This window comes from Lampetra planeri, chromosome 42 (assembly GCF_965212315.1).
Source record: "Lampetra planeri chromosome 42, kcLamPlan1.2.h2, whole genome shotgun sequence".
Taxonomy (NCBI): domain Eukaryota; kingdom Metazoa; phylum Chordata; class Hyperoartia; order Petromyzontiformes; family Petromyzontidae; genus Lampetra; species Lampetra planeri.
In genome coordinates this window covers 7971945-7994463 of record NC_136148.1, presented here as the reverse complement: position 1 = coordinate 7994463, position 22519 = coordinate 7971945, and the positions used below count along the sequence as shown (strand labels likewise).

The following is a 22519-nucleotide window of genomic DNA, read 5'->3' as shown; positions in this document are numbered from 1 at the left end:
GCACGCGCGCACGTGCCCTACGACATCTGTCGCCATGCCGTGCCAAAAATAATGACGTTGTAACGTCAACAAGGTCTTCTGCACCCCTAAATGCAATAGTGTGTCACAATGGAGAGTTCTAATCAACTCAAATCGCAAGGACGTTGGTACCACCACACGCCAGCTTTCCTGGAACCTTTCTTGCCACATAAGCAGACCATCTCGGAGAGCGGTTCGCGGCCCCACAGCCGAACTCGGACTCCCCTTGTCCCTCATAGACCGCTTCCGCATGGACAACAACGACTCGTCCATCATCTGTTCCCGAATCCAGACAGACCGCGGCAGATTCAAAACCCCATCAGTCGGTCCCGGTTCCATCGGAGTATCCGACTTCCCGACGGCCAACGTGAGCGGCTGAGGGGGGTTGAGAATCGGCGAACACCTATGCGTCACCGACGCACATTTACAAGGGGCGCGCCCTGGTAATCTGGAAAGTGCGTCAGCGTTCGCATGGCGCACTCCCTTCCGATGTTGAATTTGGAAGGAAAACTCCTGCAGCGTGTCCAACCAACGTGCCCACTGTCCCGATGGCTGGTCCATTTTAAGTGCATATTGCAAGGCCGCATGATCCGTACGCACAATAAAAGAACGACCGTAAAGGTACGGTCGAAATTGCCGTAGGAAAAAAACAACCGCCAAAAGTTCTCTACGAGTGACACAGTAGCGTGTTTCCGCAGGCGACAAGACTCGGCTACCATACGCCACGACGCGCTCTACGCCCCCTTTAGACTGTGATAATACCGCCCCAATACCTGTGTCACTCGCGTCCGTATCGAGAATGAAAGGGCGATCAAAATCGGGATAATCCAATGTCGGGGCCGTAGCCAATAGATCACGCAGACTCCGAAAGGCCGCCTCTTCCGGCTCTCCCCAAACAAATTTCCGTCCTTTACCCGTAAGGAGATGCAAGGGCCTCGCAATCGTCGCAAACCCCGGCACAAATCTTCGGTAATACGAGGCAAATCCCAAAAACCGTCGAACATCCCCCACAGAGGCCGGAGTCGGCCAATCCCGGACACACGCCGTCTTTTCCGGGTCCGTGGACACCCCCTCGGCACTCACAATGTGCCCCAAATAACGGACGGACCGTTGCAGTAGGTGGCATTTCTTTGGTTTGAATTTCAAATTGGCAGAGCGCATCCTCGTGAACACTGACTCCAGCCGCGTTAAATGTTCCTCAAATGTGCGGCTGAACACAATAATATCGTCCAAATATATAAGACACGTCTCCCACTGCAACCCCGTCAAAACGAGCTCCATCAATCTTTGAAACGTAGCAGGGGCCGCATTCAATCCCATCGGGAGGCAGTTGAATTGAAATAACCCCTGCGGCGTACGGAATGTGGTTTTCTCCCGTGAGGACTCGTCAAGGGGAAGCTGCCAAAATCCCGAAGAGAGGTCCAGTGTGGAAAAGAACTTAGCCCCCGACAATGCGTCAAGGGAGTCGTCCATACGCGGCAGGGGGTACGCATCTGCCACCGATATCTTATTCAATTTCCGGAAATCGACACAAAATCTCAAGTTGCCATCCTTTTTCTTAACCAAGACCACAGGAGCGCCCCATGGGCTGTTAGATGGCGATATAATGTCCGCAGCCAACATGTCTTCCACCGCCCCCCGAACGTGTTCTCGCTCCGCTGGACTCATCCGATGCGAATTTAACCGAATAGGGGCAGCGTCGCCCGTCTCAATGTGATGGGAAAGCAACGATGTGCGTCCCAAATCCAAATCGTCGGAGCTGAACACATCCGAATACGTCAGCAACAATTTACGCAGCGCATCACGTTGCCCCACGGACAGGGAAGAATTTTCGTCACATAAGGTAGCGATCCAACGATTATCCGAACCCCTTGGCTCGGAAACACCAGCGACCACTCCTCGGCGATGCGGACAATCGTGCGTCGCGAACGCCGTAGTGGCATGTGCCACAACCGTACCGGCCGGAACACGGATGTTTTCCACCCCCGCATTAAGCACCTGTAAAACCGGTAATTGATCCGGCCGGACGATGGTCTGTGCCCCAACTAACGCCAATCCCGTTGTTATCGTGACGGATGGTGACAACAAGACCCCTAATGCTCCTAGCCGATTGGGCAGGGGCTTCCGATACCGCAAGGGTATAAGCATCTGTGAACCAGGTGGGATGTCCACAGATGCGACGGACAGCGCCTGCACCTGTACGGCCGAAGCAGGTCGCCCCCAGGGCGACGGCAGAAACGAGATTCGACGGCCCCCCGGCAATTCAATACAATTCTCATTGATTTTAATCAAAATGGGCATCTTAGCCAAAAAATCCGTGCCTAGTAAGCAAGGAACCGCCAAAGATCTCGATATTAACACAACGCCCGAAGCCGACACATCCCCTATAGATATCTTAGCATCCACCTGGCCCACAATCCCCATACTACCCCCGTTTGCAGCGACGCAAGACCCATAAACCGGACGCACAGCCCCCGGCGGAATGCCCAACAGATGGAAAATGACATCCGATATAATAGTCGCAGACGCTCCCGAGTCGACCAAAATGCGCACGTCCACACCTTGTATGGACCCCGGTACAGTGGACGAACCCGTAGCGGCCGCGACAACTCTCCGTGCCAATTTGCGCCACTGCGTAACTGAATGACAAGGCCCCGTCGATGGCCTTTCTTTAACAACAACAATAGGATCGCGCAACACAGGTGGTGGGTGAGGTGTAAAGCCTTGCCGAGTGTCTGGTGCGTGCCGACATGCCTGTTTCGGAGGTTCCTTGGTCGGCTTGTCCGGTGTTGTGGGCTCCTGCTGCGGCGGACCCGGGAAGCGGGCCCAGCAATCTTTGGCGTAATGGCCCCTACGGCCGCAGCGGAAGCAATCGGCCTCGTTGCGCCGAAGCGCAGGTCCTGCATCCCGGCGGCCCCGTCCCGATGGCGTAGCGCGCGGCCCCGGCCTTCCGCGTCCCGGCCATGGAGAGGAGGCAGCCGTCAGCTCCTGTGGACCCCGCTCATCCGGCACATAGATCGCCCTTGTGGGGTCCCACCCCATCGCGCCTCCTTCCTTGACGGGCCCACCCGTCCATGCCGCCACTTGCTTCCAGCGACGGAGATTAAACTGCGCATCCAGACACTTTGCTGCCGCTCGGGACGTGAGCTTCTCATGCCCACACACAGGCATGGGGATCCCCAGATCCCGAGACAGCTCCAGCATTTTTCCCAATATGAGGGGCTCGAGCAGATCCTGTGGCGTGTCAGGATATGCTGCCATGGCCAGCTCCAACACCGCACCCCTGAACGCCACGGGCGATTCTTCGGGTGCTCGTTGTCGTTGAGCGAATCGCCGATGCGCGTCGTCAGGTGGCTCATAGGCGTCGGCCATTTCCTCAAAAACTCCACATAAAGTCTTCTTCTTATCGGCCGTTATGGAACGGAAAAATCGAACAGATTCGTCGTCCAGTAGAGTCGGCAACACTTCCAAGGCCTCCGCATCGGTCCATCTTGCTGAACGAACCGCCGCCAAAAATCGGCAGGTGAAAGCGCTCCAATCGCCCCCGATAGAGAATTCCTTAACTGTAGTAAGGTGGCGACTCCGACTCCTCTTTACGCCGTCTTCCAATGATGGTTGTTGTGGAGGTAAATTCAAAATGGCGTCGGCCCGCGGCGTGGCCAAGATGGCGGTTTGGCGCCGCGGAGCGCGCAAGATGGCGTCTTCTTGCCGCGTGGCCAATGGCGGCGGCAGGGCAGGCAACGTGGCGGCCCGTGGAGCACCTTCTCGTTCCATCGTCGTCCTTGGCGTAACGAGGTGACACAGATGCGCCAGGACGTCCTTGAGTGTCTCCAGTTGTTCTGCCACCTGTTGCCATCTTTGCTCAGCGTCCGATGTTGTTGACGGACCCGCCATCGCGCCGACATCTTCCACGCCCGTCCCCGTGCTCGCCTCAGCAGGGCTCTCCTCCACCACCCCAGCAAAATCCGTGGTCGGAGGGAATTCGTCGTCGTCGGACGAAGAAGCCGATGCTGGCGCCGGGGGAATTTTCTTCCTTACTTGCTTAGACATGCCGTTTCACTTCTGACCCCAGTGTAATAAAAGACTTGACCACGGTTTCTGGCTCAGTGTCCTTTATTCGGTCCGTACTGCGTTCCCACACGGCTGTCTCTCTTATTCTCTCTGTGCTGGTTCCGATGTCACTCCAGTCCACATCAGCAGCCCCGCTGCTGTTCTTGTCGCTCTTGCAGCCCCACAGCAGCTCCGCTGCTGTACTCTCACACAGCTCTCTTGGCTGTTCCTGCTGCAGCTCTGACAGCCTCGTGCTGTCTCCTTCTCGTCGCTCCTGCGACTCTTGGCAGCCACCCCGCTGCTCCTCACACACAGCCTCACTGCCTATCTCTATCTGCAGCTTCACACCTCCCAGTAGCTCCCTACTGTTCCCAGGGTTGGCTCCCGCTTCTGACGGTGCCCCCTCGGCTCGTACGCCCGCGTGGCCCCACACCTTTCCATTCACACCCTGACTGCCTTCTCCTTCCGGTTTACCCGCTTAAGGACCCCCTACCTTTCACCCACGTCACCTGGCTCCGCCTCCTCGTGACGTCACATCCGGAAGGTCGCTTTCGCCCGCATTACATTTCTTTTAAACTGAAAGAAATAACTAGAATACATGTGGAGGATGGATGCTATAATGCTTTCCCAATTTATTTATTATTGGAAGTATTTAATTCGGAAATAAAAGTGTTCTGGATACTTTTAAGCACTTGTTTTCATCTCCAAATGTTTAAATAAACAATTTGATCACTGTGTACATCGTGAGTTTTAAAAATAGCAAGTTGGGTATATTAACACACATTAATCCTAAGATTTCGTTCATGTAGGGTAATATTTACGAAAGTTAACGTGCACCCTGATTACAGGGACATGGACACAGACAATTCATTTTAAAATTCAACCTTTGTTTAAAACATGAATTAAATAAAAGCTGCGGACATGGAGATGCTGGGGATTGAACCCAGGGACTCACACATGCGAAGCGTGCGCTCTACCACTGAGCTACATCCTCACTACGCTGACACAGTCTGATCCCAGTAACGTGACCTCGTTGTGTAAGGGGGCTATCGGGGTCATGGCCGGAGTTGAAAAATCTACTCTGAAATCTCGCAGATCTTTTCCTTTTCCCGTTTGTTAGATAGCGGCACTTGGAAGCAAGCATTACCTGGGCTACTTCTGAGTACCTTGAAAGTGACATCTCATCCTCATTAGGGGTCATCACAAAGAACACAAGGCTCGATGAATGTGGCCCAGTGGCCTAATGGATAAGGCACCAGCTTCCGGAGCTGGGGATTGTGGGTTCGAGTCCCATCTGGGTCTTTAGTGTTTTGATAAAATTCAACGATCATATTTCTTCTTCAAATCACAAGTTGATTTCCCATTCAATTACCTAGGCATAATTTACCTCTCCACTTATAAAGAAAATTTCCCAAGTATCCTGATATAATTCCACTCGTTGAGTTATCCTTCTGCCATGAGGACTCCAGACTGATTTTCGTCTCACACACTCCGTTCGACCACCACTCGGCAGGTCACAACACTTTTCTATCAGCTTATTCCACGCACTGCTCGAATTTAGAAGTCCATCATCCGGTATCAAGTCGAATAACCTTGCTAAGTTCCGTAAATATGTTAACTCTAATCGACGACACCTTGATTTTAGTGCTGTTCATTGCTGAACGGATGACATGTTGGGCTTCTGGATCTGTGCTCAGCAATCATAACAAATCAAAACAAGTTGGCGTTTTGTCCAGGCCACGCATGTTCCTTCGAGTAAAATTGGCCACTGGCAAAATGTCACTGCGTGGAGATGCCGGGGATTGAACCCGGGGCCTCACACATGCAAAGCGTGCGCTCTACCACTGAGCTACATCCCCATTCCGTTTCTACCTGGGCGCAGTTCCACCTAGGTATGGGGTGAAACTTTGTCATCAGCTTCTTTCTCTCTCTTGTCACCCCACTCACTCTCCTGTTGGCCCTGGGACTTGTACCCATCGAGTCTGCACAGAGTCCAAGCAAAATGTGTTTCTTTTAAACTGAAAGAAATAACTAGAATACATGTGGAGGATGGATACTATAATGCTTTCCCAATTTATTTATTATTGGAAGTATTTAATTCGGAAATAAAAGTGTTCTGGATACTTTTAAGCACTTGTTTTCATCTCCAAATGTTTAAATAAACAATTTGATCACTGTGTACATCGTGAGTTTTAAAAATAGCAAGTTGGGTATATTAACACACATTAATCCTAAGATTTCGTTCATGTAGGGTAATATTTACGAAAGTTAACGTGCACCCTTATTACAGGGACATGGACACAGACAATTCATTTTAAAATTCAACCTTTGTTTAAAACATGAATTAAATAAAAGATGCGGACATGGAGATGCTGGGGATTGAACCCGGGGCCTCATAATATGCGAAGCGTGCGCTCTACCACTGAGCTACATCCCCACTACGCTGGCTCAGTCTGATCCCAGTAACGTGACCTCGTTGTGTAAGGGGGCTATCGGGGTCATGGCCGGAGTTGAAGAATCTACTCGGAAATCTCGCAGATCTTTTCCTTTTCCCGTTTGTTAGATAGCGGCACTTGGAAGCAAGCATTACCTGGGCTACTTCTGAGTACCTTGAAAGTGACATCTCATCCACATTAGGGGTCATCACAAAGAACACAGGGCTCGATGAATGTGGGCCAGTGGCCTAATGGATAAGGCACCAGCTTCCGGAGCTGGGGATTGTGGGTTCGAGTCCCATCTGGGTCTTTAGTGTTTTGGTAAAAATTCAACGATCATATTTCTTATTCAAATCACAAGTTGATTTCCCATTCAATTACCTATGCATAAATTACCTCTCCACTCATAAAGAAAATTTCCCAAGTATCCTGATATAATTCCACTCGTTGAGTTATCCTTCTGCCATGAGGATTCCAGACTGATTTTCGTCTCACACACTCCGTTCGACCACCACTTTTCTATCAGCTTATTCCACGCACTGCTCGAATTTAGAAGTCCATCATCCGGTATCAAGTCTAATTACCTTGCTAAGTTCCGTAAATATGTTAACTCTAATCGACGACACCTTGATTGTAGTGCTGTTCATTGTGTAATGCGGGCATAAACGACCTCCCGGAAGTGACCTCATGGGGGGAGGAGTTACGTCACGTGGGGGAGAGGGTAAGGGTCTATAAGGGGGGTAACCCGAAGCAGTCGGGAGTGATCGGGGACTGAGAAAGTGAGAGGCCACGCAGGGCGAAGGGTGAGGAGAGAGTGGCGAGGTCGCCACACACCCGAGCCACGAGGATCGGCACCGTCGGCCAACGGTGACCGACCCCGGGGCAGGAGGAGCAGCGAGGAGGCTGCGGAGAGCAGCGGGTCTGCAAGGGAGGAGTCGGGCAGCAGGGGTCTGCAAGACGTGACAGCAGCGGGGCTGCTAGGAGGGAGTTGGGCTACGTGAGCGACAGCAGCCTGGGGCTGCAGAGTGGAGAGTATATAGGGGAGTACCGTGAGGGAAAAGAGATCGAACCCAAATAAAGGACACAGGACAGAGAGAAGCGTCCGAGTCTTTTATTACACTGTTGTTAGAAGTGTAACGGTATGGGTAAACAACTGAGAAAAAAGAATATTCCGTCTTCGGCATCGGCTTCATCTTCCGACGACGATGACCTTCCTCCTGCGGCGGACCCGACTCCGGCAGAGGAGGAGATCCGTGCTGGGACGAGGGCGGGTCCAGGGGTCCAAGATGTCGCCGCGTCGGCGGACCAGTCTGCACCAAAGGACGCGGATTTGAGATGGAGTCAGATGGCGGAGCAACTTGAAACTCTCAAGAACGTGCTTGCACAGTTGTGTGCGCTCGTTATGCCGAGGACGGCGTCGGAAGGCGATGTTGGTGGTCCGCAGGAGCCCGGGTTGTCTTCAATGTCGACGCCATCAGCCACGCGGCACGAAGACGCCATCTTGGGCGTGGCGCACGACGAAAGGCGGGAGGCCGCCATTTTGGGCCCTCCGCGACGGAAGGCCGCCATCTTGTCGACACCACGCTGCGACGCCATGTTGAACATGCCACCGGAAGAGTCAGCGGCTGGAGGGAATGCGCCAAGGCGTCGCAGCCGTCACCTAACGACTGTCAAGGAATTCTCCATCGGGGGCGATTGGAGTGCGTTCGCCTGCAGATTTTTTGCAGCGGTGCGCTCGGCGAGGTGGACTGACGCCGAGGCATTAGAAGTTCTTCTGACTCTCCTTGATGATGAGTCCGTTAGATTCTTTCGCTCTATAAAAGCCGCGAAGAAGAAAACATTGCGTGGTGTGTTCGACGAAATGGCAGACGCTTACGAGCCGCCGGATGATGCTCATCGCCGGTTTGTGCAACGACAACGCGCACCCGAGGAGTCTCCGGTGGCGTATAGGGGCGCGGTACTGGAGCTGGCAATGGCCGCATACCCGGAGATGGAGCCTGATGTTGTATATGTTGGGTATGAAAATTTTGATATGTTGTATGCGTGCGTGGGTGAAATTATTATGTTGTATATGTGGGTTATGAATATTCAGTGAAAATAATAATAATCAAATGAAATTTGGCCAAATGTGTAATTATCCGGAAATATGTTAATTGAGGTAATTATGCACATTTAATTATGCCAATTCGAGAGGTAATCGTAGTAATTATGCGAGTGGTGTAATTATGATAATGCAAGTCGTTATGATAACCAGACCCCGCCTCGGTGACGAGGGTGGGTTATCGATCGGAATACGGCAATTAATCGTATGCAGTTATGCAGGTGTGGTGTAAGTATGCAAGATTAACTTAGATTAACTCGGCATCGTTGTCTAGGTTCGTCTCATTCTCGCTTAATTTTTTTAGGTCCCCGGTTCACCCCGTTATCGCTTTAACATTTACTGAGTACGTGTTAGTGTGTTTATTAAGGTCACCAAGTTCAGATCTCAACGCAGAAGCAGATCTTATGCATAAATTTCAGGAAAGAATCACACAACCACTTCTGTATTAATCAATTTATTACTAATTCAACCTCAACTATGATATAGTATGCGAACTCTCAATCTCGGAACGTCAATACGGCATCAATACAGTATCACCAACGATTGTCTGATTTCACTTTGACAACGGCACATAGATCCCGCATAACGCGATGGTTGTTAGTGAGAGAGAGAGTCGTTAAAACATGCAAATACTATGCTAAGAAAACCTTAACGTTAATGCATGAAAGATACTTGAAAGATTATACGGCGATAAAAAAAAAACACAATCAAAACAGTTATTATTCTTAAAGGCACCAATCTCAACAGATACATCGGCAGGTTATCTGACAACAGAATGGCTCGGAGTAAAGGCCTGCGACGGCTCCTTTTCCGAAGATCGTTATCTTATACAGAGTTTACTAATTGGGGACCAGATCACCTGTTAAGGATCTGGTGGGCCACCACTCCCCACGTGAGCATTGCTCGGCGGAAGGAGGTGCCAAGAATCAATTCGTATTGATGGATCTGTTGGGAATTTATGCGATTAAGAGTACAGCCCACTAAATATTAAAGATAAAATTACGAATACTCTTATAAACGACGGATGACCATCACTCGGTCTCGAGTGTTTCTTCACAGCCACGGACGGCTTATGGGTTCGAGTGGGTTTGAGTGGTAAGAGTTGTCTTCAATAGTCAGTGTTCGGAGTCGGTTCTTTATGTCAAACAGACGCCTGGTGGTCGTGTGGTGAGGGGGCGGTGCGCGTCATACATATTAGTCGCTACTCTGTCGCCGTGGGGAATTTGGTTTGGATGCTCGGTCGGTAGGTGGCGCCCACAGCTCGCTCCTGGCGTGCAGTGTTGGTCGTCACCTCGTCGCCAAACCGCGACGCTGGCGGCCAGCAGAGACCTTCGACTCGGCAGAGGTTGGCCCACGCGGCCGAGTTGAGCTGTCAAGCGGGTCTTGCCCGCCTGCAGAGGAGATGGGGAGCCGCTTGAGTCGAGCCCCGAGAGCCGGCTGAACTCGGCTGAGTCCCAGAAGCTGAAGAGTCGAGCCGACCCGTTCGGTCGAGCTCGCTCCGGAGCCGACCCGCTGGTCGAACTCGTGATGAGTTGACTCTCCTGGTCGAACTGGTTTCCAATGCTCAGAGTCCTTTCTTTTATGCCGAAAAATCCCTTTGGACCCTGCCCACAAGGCGGGGTTTCTTTTGATTTACTGTGTCAGGATTTGTCCGTGTGTAGGTGTGTTCATGTGTGTGTCCGTACGTCCGTGTGTCCTTGTGTGCATCACCCACGGTATTTTCCGTTGTCATACTCCCTCCATAAAATCCATGAGCAAACAATCAGATGTTACAAATTGCCTCGAAATCGTCTCTCTGTCTGGGTGCAATATTATCTCTTGTCTGGCCTTCTTCATGAACCAAAACACAGACGTTACAAATCGTCTCACAGGCGTCTCTGTCCGTGTTGCACGACCTGGAGGGAGGGGCACACTCCCTCCGACCCTCACAGACGCACACAGACATGGTTAAAAAGTTTTAAATTAACATTTGTCCCTTACCATTTCCCAGTTATGATTCTGTATGTAGCCTAAGGTGTGTCGTTTCCCATCGTGGTGCTTGACCCAAGTGGAGGTGCCTCCCCGAGCACATACACACTCCCATCCCGCGCTGCGGGGATACAAAGACGGCCGGGATCTCCCTTTCTCTCCGACCCTGGGTTTAACATCGCTCTTTTATTATGTATTTTATTTTGACCTGGTGGTGATTTATCCCGCTATCCTGGCTTTTCATAAGTTTTACTTTTGTCTTTCATGCATAGGCTTATTATTATTAATTTATTTCCGATACCTTAGGTTAAGGGGTAAGTTTCTTGATCCTAGGAATTCGTATTCCTTGGTGTCTGCATGGTTATATAAGCGGAATATAGTTGACGGTGAATAGCGTTAACATTGATGTTATGTACGATATTATGTATTGTGATGTCTTTAACTTAACTTGTTGGTCGGCTTTACTGACATGAAGTTGCATTTCATAGCCTCGCAGTCTTTGCCTCACTCTGTCTCTGCTCGCCGTTGTTGTTGCTGTCCAGCTGACGCCGTTAACTCAAGGCCTCATTAATTTCCGTCACTCCTTGTAGGTGAGGGCGGTTGAACCTTGGAGTCAGTTCTGGTTTTTGTCTGCTTGCTTCTTCTGATGTCCCCTGACCCCGGGAGTTATTATTCCTACTTTTATGGCCTGTCGAAGCCCGACTCGCTGTTGCTGGCTGGTGTCGCTGGGTTGGTGTCGTTCCCGGCTTTTGCTTACGTTTGCAGTTCGCCGCGCTCTTATTGTTCATACCCTCTTCAACCTTATATCGACTATTCGCTCCTGTCTGGGTGCGATTCAATTTTGACTTAGGAAGGTTCTGATTGTCATATGCTTTGGGTCGAGTTGTATATTAAGGTATGGAAATAACATTTCATATTGACTTAATGATGGTGATGGTTCAGTAGGCGTAACTTGTGGCCTGGTTTAATTGGAGTGGGTGTGAATATCAATAACTTTAGCCTACCCTGTTGTTAAATTCTGACTTTAACGTTACTTTAATAGCAATACAGAATAATTGAGCTTTTCGACTTAACTAGGCGAACACGAACTTTTGGTGACCCCCGCAGCCTCGCCGTTCAGCTGAGCCTGCAGCCTTGAGAAAGGCACAACACCCTTATTCTCGTCTCACTGTGGTCATCCAACCTTCTGCTCTGGGAGTGTTATTCTTAATTTCAGGTCAAAGGCCCCCTCACGTTCAGACGCGCAGGTTGTTAATCAGCTCCCTCCCCTGTATACACAACCTTGAGCTGACCCACTTCGTTTGACCACTCACCCTGGATTTATCTATCCTTGAGGCAAGGTTGCAAATTCTGTCATCCCAGCCCTCCTCCAGTTCATCACTTAACAACACCTGGTGTTTTGCAGTTTGCTGCGCTTTGGGGTGTTTTCATTCATTATATATCAAGTAAAAAGATAATATATAAAAATATCAAGTTTGGAAGAAGGGTTAGGATACAACATGCCGCCCTTTTAAAAATGACCAGTGGTCAAATGGCCACGGGTTATTTTTAAAAAAATGTATACCCTTCTTCCATCATGAACCATCGATTGTCCTCAAGTTTTGCTGCAATTTCCTTACAACGCGCGCGTACGTGTCACAACTTAACATGGTTATATGTGACAAAAAAAAATATTCTAAAGGAAGGTAAAACGATAAGGGAGGGAGAAATTATTCTATTGACTACGTGTTATAGGAGATATCGTTAAAAAGATAGTTTCTACGGTTATTCTTGGGTGGCATCATCAGGCCTTGGCTCCCTTCTAGCTTGGCAAGGTACGTTAGCAGGAGCGTGAGCAGGAGGGCTGCCATTTCCTGGAAAACACGTTACACATTATCGTAGTGTGATATGCCCATTAGTTTAGTTCCCCAGAGATTGGTGTTTTATTCCGAGTTAATTTTTTTATGTCCTAAGGTTAAGTGTACTGTGCACTTAAGCTTTCTGGAATTCGTACTCTTTAGTTTTTATTTTTATTTTTTTGGAAGGTCGTGTAGGTAGGAAACATATAATAATAAAAATTATTGTTTGTTGGTTAATTATCTTTGTTAAGTTTCTACTTTTCGGTATTATTCTGCCCTTATCTGTATATCTCCAGATGTCTTGGGAGGCTAGTCCATACATCTTTTGTCCATTTGGATGTCCATGACCTCTTTGTGACCGAACTCTCAACATTTTAACCGCCCTCCATGTTTCATGGATTCCTGGTGTTCTTGTGAGGAGAAGTGAGTTGTTTTAATTAATTAATTAAAAAAAGGTATATATATAGATTTAAAAATATTATTATATTTTTTTGAATTGTTCTTAATTAAAAAAAATAGACACAACAATCCGGCCGTTTGAATAATTATCAGGGGTCGATTTGGCCACTGGCGAATTTTCAAACCAAGTAAATGCCCCTTTTTTTGTGTTATGAATCTATAAGCCGCCCTCACTCTCGGCGGTTATTTCTTACGACGCGCGCATATGTATCACAATCGTAACATGGTTACATTTGAAATAAGCAAAAGAAATAAAACACAACGTTAAACATCGGTACTAATCCATAACGCATTCCTTCCAAAGCGCGCGCATGTATCACAATCTTAACAAGGTTACATTTGAAATAAGCAAAAGAAATCAACTTTAACATCGATATCACCAGTTACATGGTTCTCATCCCTCATAACTCCGACGGATATTAATTTTTTTTGTTTTTGTTAAATCCTGGGAAACGCTAGGTAGCGGTTTCGAACGCATTTTTGCGTTAATTCCCTCCTGTTACATCCTTGCAATCTTTTTACCAAGTTCCGAGTGTCTGGTTTACCACTTATCACTTTGATCATTCTATCACGGTTTTCCGGTTCGTTTTTGTAATTTCCCCTCTCACTCTCTCGCGTCGTGGGAGTGTGTGGTGTAAAATTGTGCTGCACATAATCAGAATTCGCGCACACAACCAACTTCGGTATTCCGTCATCACTGGCATTCGCTCTCTCTGCGATTACATGCACATTTGCCGAGTCAGTGTGTCGGTTTAATTCTGTCCCTCGTAATGTTGCCCTCTTTGTTTTTACGAGTGTGTTGGATTCCAACACCATTCCCGATACGTCATGGACATTCGTCTCCATTTTAGCACTCCGATCCACATAAATTTTGGTTTCCCTTGGATATTTTCCATTCAAAGGCTCATGCCTGCGCTCCTCAGGGCGTGTCCCTGCTGTCGGTTTTTGTACTGTCCGATCACGCTTCAATGCAACCTTGTCCTTGTATTCGATCCGCGCGTCATTTACGGGAGTACTGTCCACGTTTCTGCCCGCCCTGTCACTTGCAGCCTGCCCGTATTTCTCATTGAGTTTCGGGTTTAAAATCTCGGCGAGTGGGGCGCGTGTTGGCCGCTCGCTCACGCTCACTGTGGGTTGTTTATCATGTCTTTGGACCGCATTCTGTGTTATTCCTCTATTCCCTCCTGGTATAGCCGGTGGAGGAATTGGTCGGAATTGGATCGATTGTGTTTGACCTCCCATCCTGCGATTACTCTGAATGTTCGCATCCATACCTCCGCGGTCTGTGTAACACCTTCCCGCTAGGTGGTTATCTTGCCATCTCTGTGCGTAATTTGAACCTTGCGTGTGTCGTGGGATGGGGCGTTGGTATGGTTCTGCTCTGAACCTCTCCCTCCTACGATTCTCCTGCATATTCGCATCCATACCTCCGCAGTCTGTGTACCTTCCCGCTGGATGGTTATCTCGCCATCTTAGTGTGCAACTTTGGCCTCGTGTGTGTCGTGGCATGGGGTGTTGATATGGTTCTGCTCTGAACCTCTCCCCCCTACGATTCTCCTGAATGTTCGGCTTTGTGCCGCTCACATTCTCGTGCCAACCTCTCTCTGGGTTATTTTGCCATGTGTGCGTGCGTGTTTGCTCCGTCCTGCATTGTGGGACTGCTCGGTGATTTTTATTCCTCTCTGAGAGGCTGGGTTCCTTATCCCTCTCCCTGTGTTCTGGATCCGAATTATGATTCTTAGCTCTGTATAACCACGCCATGTACGCCTTGCTCTCTATGCGGCGTAAGGATGCGGTTTCTGGATTCAAAACCATTCTCACCCTTTCTGTAATCTCTGGGCTCAAGGATTCAAAAAACATAATTTTGAACATTTTATCTCCTTCGTGGTATTGATTCACATCGCCTGCGTAATACGCTCTTTTAAATTGTACGAGGTAGTCACGTGGATCTTGGTCCATGCCCTGGGTCATCGATTTTACAGCATAAAACCCCTCAGTGAGTGTCGAATATTCTCCAAACTTCCGAATCACTGCCAGGCTCAGTTGTTTAAAATCATTTCTAACCTTGTGTGGTAGTGACTTTACCCATGGGATAGAATCTTTATTTAAGCTTCGTTTCAACAAACTCGCTTTTTCATCCCGTCTCATCAACCCTCTAATCATTGCCTCCTCTTCCACTGTCGCGATATGTGTGTGGATATCCATAGTCTTATTGTGGGGGTCAAAATCGGGGATTCTGACTAGAGCCTTGTCCATCAATTTAAGGGTTTTACTGTTGAATAAGTATTCCGAAAGTTGATCGCCGTCAGCGTCATCATCAAACAAGTTATCATCAGGCAATCTGTCACTTTTATCTGTTCTGCGTCGGGCGTGATTAAGCGGTGTGCATTTTCTGTGTGCGCGCCCAGTGCCGTGTCGCTTGTGTTGCCATTTCCCTTCAGTTTTTGCCTCTGCCCTTAGTGGAGCCTGTCCAGTCGACTTTACTTTAACATTTTGCTTCCCTCTACCTGTGAAGTTGTCAATCTCACATGTTTTTGTTTGCATATGTATCTCTCCATCCCTTCTCTCGAATGAGTGTGATTTAATGTTACTTCCATATTTATTCTGTGGATCCACGTCTGTGAGTTCCGCTGGTGTCGCGAGCCCTGATTTCTCCTCCCTTACGATGGTGTGAGGACATTTTCCCTCGTTTATTAGAGACGATTTCTCTCCTGTTTCCTTTCCAAATTTTCCTTTATTCCACCATCCCTGACTGTATGCCTGTGTGAGGAGGAATGAGTCCTGTCCTGCCTTCTCTGCAGCTTTTGCATCGTGTTCGCCTTTGTTACATTTTATCCAGTCAATTAGTTTCCCCCGAGGTGTGTTCGTGTTATCGATACAGCTCCCTTCCCATATGTCTCTCTGACTGTACTGCTTTGTAACAGATTGGTCGGTACGTTTTAATACGAGCTCCCCGTACCCCGTCACCCATTCAAAAATTATTCTTAATCCTATCATCTCAAGTGGCAGGAGTTACTTTGAGATTCCTTTTCAGAGTACTTATAAACAATTGTATCACAGGATGCGTCAGTTCAACTCGAGCAAATAATCTCAGCCCAGCTGTCTTTGTTATACTCTGCTACTCTGGTATTTCCCTTCAGAGCGCGTGTATACCCCCGTTTATAATCACAAGGCAACGTTAGTTCACAACACTTTGATTAACACAACAGTGATTCGTTCCTGAATTCATGCATAAACTGTCTGCGAGAGATCCCGGACAAGAGCCCCCATTATGTTGTATATGTTGGGTATGAAAATTTTGATATGTTGTATGCGTGCGTGGGTGAAATTATTATGTTGTATATGTGGGTTATGAATATTCAGTGAAAATAATAATAATCAAATGAAATTTGGCCAAATGTGTAATTATCCGGAAATATGTTAATTGAGGTAATTATGCACATTTAATTATGCCAATTCGAGAGGTAATCGTAGTAATTTTGCGAGTGGTGTAATTATGATAATGCAAGTCGTTATGATAACCAGACCCCGCCTCGGTGACGAGGGTGGGTTATCGATCGGAATACGGCAATTAATCGTATGCAGTTATGCAGGTGTGGTGTAAGTATGCAAGATTAACTTAGATTAACTCGGCATCGTTGTCTAGGTTCGTCTCATTCTCGCTTAATTTTTTTAGGTCCCCGGTTCACCCCGTTATCGCTTTAACATTTACTGAGTACGTGTTAGTGTGTTTATTAAGGTCACCAAGTTCAGATCTCAACGCAGAAGCAGATCTTATGCATAAATTTCAGGAAAGAATCACACAACCACTTCTGTATTAATCAATTTATTACTAATTCAACCTCAACTATGATATAGTATGCGAACTCTCAATCTCGGAACGTCAATACGGCATCAATACAGTATCACCAACGATTGTCTGATTTCACTTTGACAACGGCACATAGATCCCGCATAACGCGATGGTTGTTAGTGAGAGAGAGAGTCGTTAAAACATGCAAATACTATGCTAAGAAAACCTTAACGTTAATGCATGAAAGATACTTGAAAGATTATACGGCGATAAAAAAAAAACACAATCAAAACAGTTATTATTCTTAAAGGCACCAATCTCAACAGATACATCGGCAGGTTATCTGACAACAGAATGGCTCGGAGTAAAGGCCTGCGACGGCTCCTTTTCCGAAGATCGTTATCTTATACAGAGTTTACTAATTGGGGACCAGATCACCTGTTAAGGATCTGGTGGGCCACCACTCCCCACGTGAGCGTTGCTCGGCGGAAGGAGGTGCCAAGAATCAATTCGTATTGATGGATCTGTTGGGAATTTATGTGATTAAGAGTACAGCCCACTAAATATTAAAGATAAAATTACGAATACTCTTATAAACGACGGATGACCATCACTCGGTCTCGAGTGTTTCTTCACAGCCACGGACGGCTTATGGGTTCGAGTGGGTTTGAGTGGTAAGAGTTGTCTTCAATAGTCAGTGTTCGGAGTCGGTTCTTTATGTCAAACAGACGCCTGGTGGTCGTGTGGTGAGGGGGCGGTGCGCGTCATACGTATTAGTCGCTCCTCTGTCGCCGTGGGGAATTTGGTTTGGATGCTCGGTCGGTAGGTGGCGCCCACAGCTCGCTCCTGGCGTGCAGTGTTGGTCGTCACCTCGTCGCCAAACCGCGACGCTGGCGGCCAGCAGAGACCTTCGACTCGGCAGAGGTTGGCCCACGCGGCCGAGTTGAGCTGTCAAGCGGGTCTTGCCCGCCTGCAGAGGAGATGGGGAGCCGCTTGAGTCGAGCCCCGAGAGCCGGCTGAACTCGGCTGAGTCCCAGAAGCTGAAGAGTCGAGCCGACCCGTTCGGTCGAGCTCGCTCCTGAGTCGACCCGCTCGGTCGAGCTGAAGATGAGTCGAGCCGACCCTCCCGGTCGAGCTCGCTCCGGAGCTGACCCGCTGGTCGAACTCGTGATGAGTTGACTCTCCTGGTCGAACTGGTTTCCAATGCTCAGAGTCCTTTCTTTTATGCCGAAAAATCCCTTTGGACCCTGCCCACAAGGCGGGGTTTCTTTTGATTTACTGTGTCAGGATCTGTCCGTGTGTAGGTGTGTTCATGTGTGTGTCCGTACGTCCGTGTGTCCTTGTGTGCATCACCCACGGTATTTTCCGTTGTCATACTCCCTCCATAAAATCCATGAGCAAACAATCAGATGTTACAAATTGCCTCGAAATCGTCTCTCTGTCTGGGTGCAATATTATCTCTTGTCTGGCCTTCTTCATGAACCAAAACACAGACGTTACAAATCGTCTCACAGGCGTCTCTGTCCGTGTTGCACGACCTGGAGGGAGGGGCACACTCCCTCCGACCCTCACAGACGCACACAGACATGGTTAAAAAGTTTTAAATTAACATTTGTCCCTTACCATTTCCCAGTTATGATTCTGTATGTAGCCTAAGGTGTGTCGTTTCCCATCGTGGTGCTTGACCCAAGTGGAGGTGCCTCCCCGAGCACATACACACTCCCATCCCGCGCTGCGGGGATACAAAGACGGCCGGGATCTCCCTTTCTCTCCGACCCTGGGTTTAACATCGCTCTTTTATTATGTATTTTATTTCGACCTGGTGGTGATTTATCCCGCTATCCTGGCTTTTCATAAGTTTTACTTTTGTCTTTCATGCATAGGCTTATTATTATTAATTTATTTCCGATACCTTAGGTTAAGGGGTAAGTTTCTTGATCCTAGGAATTCGTATTCCTTGGTGTCTGCATGGTTATATAAGCGGAATATAGTTGACGGTGAATAGCGTTAACATTGATGTTATGTACGATATTATGTATTGTGATGTCTTTAACTTAACTTGTTGGTCGGCTTTACTGACATGAAGTTGCATTTCATAGCCTCGCAGTCTTTGCCTCACTCTGTCTCTGCTCGCCTTTGTTGTTGCTGTCCAGCTGACGCCGTTAACTCAAGGCCTCATTAATTTCCGTCACTCCTTGTAGGTGAGGGCGGTTGAACCTTGGAGTCAGTTCTGGTTTTTGTCTGCTTGCTTCTTCTGATGTCCCCTGACCCCGGGAGTTATTATTCCTACTTTTATGGCCTGTCGAAGCCCGACTCGCTGTTGCTGGCTGGTGTCGCTGGGTTGGTGTCGTTCCCGGCTTTTGCTTACGTTTGCAGTTCGCCGCGCTCTTATTGTTCATACCCTCTTCAACCTTATATCGACTATTCGCTCCTGTCTGGGTGCGATTCAATTTTGACTTAGGAAGGTTCTGATTGTCATATGCTTTGGGTCGAGTTGTATATTAAGGTATGGAAATAACATTTCATATTGACTTAATGATGGTGATGGTTCAGTAGGCGTAACTTGTGGCCTGGTTTAATTGGAGTGGGTGTGAATATCAATAACTTTAGCCTACCCTGTTGTTAAATTCTGACTTTAACGTTACTTTAATAGCAATACAGAATAATTGAGCTTTTCGACTTAACTAGGCGAACACGAACTTTTGGTGACCCCCGCAGCCTCGCCGTTCAGCTGAGCCTGCAGCCTTGAGAAAGGTACAACACCCTTATTCTCGTCTCACTGTGGTCATCCAACCTTCTGCTCTGGGAGTGTTATTCTTAATTTCAGGTCAAAGGCCCCCTCACGTTCAGACGCGCAGGTTGTTAATCAGCTCCCTCCCCTGTATACACAACCTTGAGCTGACCCACTTCGTTTGACCACTCACCCTGGATTTATCTATCCTTGAGGCAAGGTTGCAAATTCTGTCATCCCAGCCCTCCTCCAGTTCATCACTTAACAACACCTGGTGTTTTGCAGTTTGCTGCGCTTTGGGGTGTTTTCATTCATTATATATCAAGTAAAAAGATAATATATAAAAATATCAAGTTTGGAAGAAGGGTTAGGATACAACACTGACCTGTTGGAACCTCTCATCCTGGGTAGGATGTTGGAGTTGTCCCGGGATCTCGGCATTCCCATGCCGGTGTGCGGTCACGAGAAGCTCACATCCCGGGCTGCGGCTAAGTGTCTGGACGCCCAGTTCAACCTGCGCCGGTGGAAGAAAGTTACGGCGTGGACGGGTGGGCCCATCGTCGAAGGGGGAGCCGTGGGTTGGGACCCCAAGAAAGCTGTTTATGTGCCGGACGACAGGAGCCCGCAGGAGCTGTCGGCTGCCGCTGCTCCGTGGCCGGAGCCGCGGGCTGCGCCGCCGACACGGCCGCGTCGGGACGGGGCGCCCGCAGCAAGGCGCAACAACATCGACTGCTTCCGCTGCGGGCGTAAGGGCCATTATGCCAGGGACTGCTGGGCCCGTGTCCCGGGTCCGCCCCAGCAGGAGGCCTCGACAGCGGCCGCTCCAAGGAAGGATTCGCCAGCACAGGCAAGTCGGTGCGCACCAGACACCCGGCAAGGCTTGACACCTCACTCATCACCGTTGTCATGCGATCCGGGTGTTTTGAATAATGGGAGACCATTGACTGTGCCTTGTCGTTCCGTAACGCAGTGGCGTAAGTTGGCTCGGCGGATCGTCGCGGCCGCTACCGGTTCGTCCACCATACCTGGGTCGATACAAGGGGTGGACGTACGGATTTTGGTAGATTCCGGAGCGTCCGCGACCATTATTTCGGATGTAATATTCCATCTCTTGAACATCCCACCAGAGGCCGTGAGTCCGGCTTACGCTTCCTGCGTCGCCGCGAACGGGGGTAGCATGGGCATTGTGGGCCAGGTGTACGCTACAATTGCTATCGGGGGAGTGTCGGCCTCGGGAATTGTGTTAATTTCGATGTCTCTTGCGGTTCCTTGTTTATTAGGGACCGATTTTCTGGCCAAAATGCCCATTCTAATTAGAATTAATGAGAACTGCATTCAATTACCGGAAGGCCGTAAAATTGCCTTTTTTCCGTCGCCCTGGGGGCGACCTGCTCCTGTCGCCCAGGTGCAGGCATTGTCCGAAGTGTCTGTTGATATTCCACCTGGCTCACAGATTCTCATTCCTTTGCGTTATCGGAAGCCTGTACCTGGTCGTCAAGGAGCGATTGGGGTTTTGTTGTCACCGTCTGCCACCATCACGGGTGGATCGGCGCTGGTTGGGGCACAAACTATTGTTAGGCCAGACCAGCAGCCGTTTTTGCAGGTGCTTAACGCGAGTGCCGAAAGCGTGTGTGTGCCGGCGGGTACCGTTGTGGCACATGCCACTACTGCGTTTACAGCTCATGATGATCTGTCCGGCCGGGGGGTCGTTGGAGGTGTTTCGGGCCCCGGAGCTGTAGATGACCGCTGGATTGCTGAATTGTGTGGGGAGAATTCAGCTCTTTCCGGGGAACAACGTTGTGCGATTCGTAAATTGTTATCGAGCTATTCTGATGTGTTTAGTTCCGATGATTTGGACTTAGGACGCACCTCGTTGCTTTACCATCATATTGACACAGGGGACGCTGCCCCTATTCGGTTGAACTCGCATCGGATGAGTCCGGCTGAGCGAGAGCATGTTCGAGGGGCAGTGGATGACATGTTGGCTGCGGACATAATATCTCCGTCTAACAGCCCATGGGGCGCACCTGTTGTTTTGGTCAAGAAAAAAGATGGCAAATTGCGATTTTGTGTAGACTTTCATAAATTAAATAAGGTGTCGGTGGCAGATGCGTATCCCCTGCCGCGTATGGACGACTCTCTCGATGCCTTGTCGGGGGCGAAGTTCTTTTCAACGCTAGATCTCTCTTCGGGCTTCTGGCAGCTTCCCCTCGACGAGTCCTCGCGAGAAAAGACTGCTTTCCGTACGCCGCAGGGGTTATTTCAATTTAACTGTCTTCCGATGGGGCTGAATGCGGCCCCTGCCACTTTTCAGAGGTTGATGGAGTTGGTATTAACGGGGTTGCAGTGGGAGACATGTCTTATATATTTGGACGATATTATCGTTTTCAGCCGCACATTTGACGAGCATTTATCGCGGTTGGAGGCCGTGTTCACCAGGATGCGTTCTGCTAATTTGAAATTTAAGCCCAAGAAATGTCACCTGCTGCAACACTCCGTGCGTTATTTGGAGCACATCGTCAGTGCGGACGGGGTGGCCACAGATCCGGACAAAACTGCGTGCGTCCGTGACTGGCCAACCCCTGCCACGGTGGGGGATGTGCGTCGGTTTTTGGGGTTCGCCTCATATTATCGGAGGTTTGTTCCAAATTTTGCTACGATCGCGAGGCCTTTGCATCTCCTGACGGGTAAAGGACACAAATTTGCTTGGGGACCGCCAGAGGAGGCGGCGTTTCGAGGCCTACACGATCTATTGGCTACGGCACCGACGTTGGATTATCCGGATTTTGCGCATCCCTTCATTCTGGATACGGACGCGAGTGACACGGGTATTGGGGCGGTGTTATCTCAGTCCAAAGGTGGTGTAGAACGCGTGGTCGCGTATGGTAGCCGGATTTTGTCTCCCGCTGAAACCCGCTACTGTGTCACTCGCAGGGAACTTTTGGCTATTGTTTTTTTTCTCCCCCAATTTCGACCGTATCTGTACGGTCATTCGTTTATTGTTCGCACAGATCATGCGGCCTTGCAGTATGCTCTTAAAATGGACCAACCATCCGGCCAGCTGGCGCGATGGTTGGACACGCTGCAAGAATTTTCCTTCCAAATTCACCATCGGAAGGGAGTGCG

General features: G+C 49.1%; 4 non-coding genes across 4 annotated transcripts; 2 read left to right on the top strand and 2 right to left on the bottom strand.

Moving 5' to 3' along the window:
- Nucleotides 1-4990: 4990 nt before the first annotated feature.
- On the bottom strand, nucleotides 4991-5062 carry TRNAA-CGC (transfer RNA alanine (anticodon CGC)). Its single transcript has one exon. It is a non-coding gene; the product is annotated as a tRNA-Ala (tRNA).
- A 235-nt stretch (nucleotides 5063-5297) lies between these two features.
- Nucleotides 5298-5370, top strand: TRNAR-CCG (transfer RNA arginine (anticodon CCG)). Its single transcript has one exon. It is a non-coding gene; the product is annotated as a tRNA-Arg (tRNA).
- Nucleotides 5371-5855: 485 nt separating this feature from the next.
- On the bottom strand, nucleotides 5856-5927 carry TRNAA-UGC (transfer RNA alanine (anticodon UGC)). The gene has a single exon. It is a non-coding gene; the product is annotated as a tRNA-Ala (tRNA).
- An 813-nt stretch (nucleotides 5928-6740) lies between these two features.
- TRNAR-CCG (transfer RNA arginine (anticodon CCG)) lies at nucleotides 6741-6813 on the top strand. Its single transcript has one exon. It is a non-coding gene; the product is annotated as a tRNA-Arg (tRNA).
- The last annotated feature ends 15706 nt before the right edge of the window (nucleotides 6814-22519 follow it).